General features: G+C 39.4%; 1 non-coding gene across 1 annotated transcript; it reads left to right on the top strand.

The window, feature by feature from the left end:
* The first annotated feature begins 1,001 nt into the window (after positions 1–1,001).
* LOC145564827 (small nucleolar RNA R71) lies at positions 1,002–1,109 on the top strand. The gene has a single exon (XR_014094912.1). It is a non-coding gene; the product is annotated as a small nucleolar RNA R71 (small nucleolar RNA).
* Positions 1,110–3,724: the final 2,615 nt, after the last annotated feature.

Raw genomic sequence — 3,724 nt, 5'->3', positions numbered from 1 at the left:
TTCTTCTTCTCCGAACCTCCTTCTATCTCATCACCTTTTTCTTTCTCACCTCCCATGTTTTCATTCACACTCTCCTCTCCTCCCTTCTTTTCCTCACTATCCCCTTCATTTGGCCCTTCATAGGAAGTTTCCGACCTCAATGTGATCGCCTTGCATGTATCGGGTTTTGGATTGTGAGATGAGTTAGGTTGTGGTTGTCCGGGTAGAGTGGATGGGGAATTAAAAGGAGTTCTCTCGGCCAATTGAGCTAGTTGTGAATCAACCATCTTGTTGTGAGCTCTTATCTCTTGCATTTGTTGCCCAAAAGATTGCATTTGCGCATGCATGGCTTGGAGGAGTTGAGTTTGAGTTAGCTCCGCTTGAGGTGCTTGTTCTTGATGATTTCTTTGAGGTGCTTGGGTTTGATTGTTGTATTGGTTGTTCCTTGGATAGCTTCCTCTTGGGTTTTGGGGTTGAGATGGAGGTGGATTTTGATATTGAGGGTTGGAGTTATAGGAAGGTTGAGCTTGTTGGTTCCATTGTTGAGGTTGAGGTACAAACCCGGGTGGTAGTTGTCTCCAAGCTACTCCACCGCCGCTTCCTCTAAATCCCTCTTGCCTTGTGTTGTATGCCGCTACATGTTCGGGCCTTAAACCTCCACAATAGGATGTATCATGGTTCGTTCCTCCACAATTTTGACAAGAGAAAGAGTTAACTTGAGAAGAGCTTGCTCCACCACTTGAACTTGCATTCACACTCGTGTTCAACTTGGAAAGCCCTTTTGTTAGTTGATCAATTTGATGTTGTAATTGATTAACTTTCTCCAATTTGTAAATACCACCTCTCTTTGGAGCGTTTCTTTTTCGGCCCCCCTAAGAGTAATTCTTTGCTACCTCTTCTATTGTGGCTTCAACTTGATTTTGAGGGATCTTGATTAATTGACCACCCGCCCCCGCATCCAAATTGGCTCTTGACATGGGCTCCAATCCGTTGTAGAAAAACCGCATGAGAAACCCTTGATTGTACTCATGGTGGGGACATGCTTGTACCAACTCTTTGAATCTTTCCCATGCTTCACCAAGACTTTCATCGGCCTCTTGCTCAAATGATGCAATTTTCCTTCTCATTTCGGCGGTCTTCTCTTCGGAGATAAAACGCTTCAAGAACGCCTTTACAACCTCCCTTCATGTTGTGAGAGTGTTAGGCTTTACTTGCTTTAGCTATTTCTTTGCTCGTCCGGTGAGAGATTGCCGGAAAAGGTGCATACGAATGTATTCTTGACTCACTTCATTGGTTTGCATCATTGCGCACAATTCAAGGAATCGGTCCAAATGTTCAATAGGGTCCACTTGCACTTCCGGAAAATTGCTCCGATTGGACCATTCGAGTATATTGTGGATGGATTGAGAAGTTAGTTTCCGTGACGGGTAGCAAAATCCCTCCCGTGAGCTCATAATCCTCCGGATTTCCAAACTCACGAAACAAAACATCATTCTCTTGTCCCGCCATTGATTCGCGTGGTGAACTTGAAGAGTAACTATCACTCTCACTATCGACTATATCACCAAAACCTCTTCCCTCGTCTTGATAAAGCCTACGGACTTGTCTCAAGGTTCGGTTGATTTCGTGGTCAATTTGATGTGAGGGGCTTCTTGAGATCTCCTAAGCATTCACCAAATCTAAGCAAACAATTAGCAATGACAAGGATGATAAACAAAAAAAAAAGCAAAAAGAAAATAAAGCAAAATGACTCTAACAAAAGAAATAATATTCGCTAAACAAGCCGCTTCCCCGGCAACGGCGCCAAAATTTGATCGCGGGTTAGATAGGTCGTTAAGCTACTACCCTAACCAAATTAATCATTTATAATACCTAAACTTACACTAAACTAGTTAGTGGCAAGTAAAGGGTCGAACCACTAGGGAAGCACGCTAATTCAACATCAAATATCACTAATACAAGAGTGAAAAGGGGATTGTTTTTGTTGGTTTTGTTAAGGAGAACACTAAAACTACAAATAAGCGAGAAGATGATGATGAAAATCAATAGAAAATGACGCTAGGGATACGGGGGTGTCCAATATGATTAGAAAGAGGAGAATAATAGTGATTATCATGAAACATATGCCAAAGAACACAAGATTCTACCTAAACAATTCATTCTCATGCAATAGTCTAGGAAAATCAATGAAAGAGGTCTACACTAATAAGGATAATTCTCATGCATCCTATTAGTTACAATCAAATCAAGAGAATAAAGAAGCACAATCCATAAAAACTCCACGTTAATAACTCATTCTCATGCAATCATTAAAATAGAGATGATCCCTATCTAGCTCAAATCACTTTCATGCATTTAAACTAGAGAACATCAAATAGAGTGAATCAATACTCCCAAGCTAATAAAAACCATGTCTTTCATCAATATATGGCATAAGTTCAATCCAACCATCATCATTCATCCAATGTCAAATCATATCTTCCACCCCCTTCCCCTAGCTAAAAGTTTAGCCTAGAGAAGGGAGATTAAACATAATATCAAAACTAGAAATAAACTCAAGAAACTCAAAACAAAACATGATTGAAATCAATGAAATCAATAATAACTAGATAAACTAATAATATTGACAAGAATAAGTAACAATAAAACAAATAAATAATACTAAAGGAAAGGAGAAGAGATTACTAAAGAAAGGATTAATAAAAGATAAAAACTTGAATTCTTGCTTGATTGATGGAAGATTAAAACTTCAGCAAAGTTGAATACAATAAAGGATGCTTGAATAACAATCTATTTTTTCTCTCTAGTTTAGGCTAATGTTCTCCAAATTTAAACTAAGTTAATCCAAAAATTACATCAAAACGTTCTAAGATGGGACTTATATAGTCCGTACAGAGCCAACTAAAAAAAGTAGAGGTCCGACCAAACAATGGGACGGTTCGGCCAGACTACAGGGTAGGTTCGGCCGAACCTCCCTGATCCTGGTCTTGTCGAACTTCTGTGGTTCGACCGCTCCTGCAAAATTGCCAAATTGCTTCTTGGCCCTGCCTCGACGTTTGGCCGAACCACTGAGCAGGTTCGGCCACACCCTGGTTCGGCCACACCTTCAGGAGGTTCAGCCGAACCTCCTCTGAATCTTGCTTCCTTCAGCTTCCCTTGAGCTTATCTTCCTCCTCTTGAAAACCCCGATGGTTCCTACAAAGCATAAGAATGGAAATCACAATAAAAACAAAGCGAGAAGACTAAGAAAAGGGAAGATAAAGGAGAAAATAAAAGAGGAAGAAAAACTAAGTAAAAATGCTTAGAAAAAGGGTCAAACAAGTGCAAATGAGGGGTGAATCCTTAGAGAAAAAAGGATAAAAGAGTGGCATAAATGCCACTCATCGATAACATGAGGTGAATCACGCTCACATTGTTGCTTTGATTCGATTATTTCTCGAATTTCTTCAAGATTTTTGAATTAACTTTTCTTGAACCACTAGTAGAAAAAGTACTATTTGTAATTAGCAAAATTGACTTTTTGTAACTGGCATTGTTGGTTGCGAATGCCACCGTTACAACTAGTGAATATTATTCGTAACCGACTAATGTTAGTCACAATTGAAGTATTATTTGTAATTGTCTTAACCCAGCGCCAGTTACAAAAAGTCTATTTTCCAAGTTAGAAATCACACTATTCATAACTGACATTAAGTTACGTCGGTTACAATAAGGTTATTATTAGTAACTGGCAAATCATAACGCC

Source organism: Chenopodium album, chromosome 1 (assembly GCF_948465745.1).
Source record: "Chenopodium album chromosome 1, dcCheAlbu1.1, whole genome shotgun sequence".
Lineage (NCBI taxonomy): Eukaryota > Viridiplantae > Streptophyta > Magnoliopsida > Caryophyllales > Amaranthaceae > Chenopodium > Chenopodium album.
Note: the sequence above shows the minus strand (reverse complement) of the source record. Positions and strands in the feature narration are given on the sequence as shown.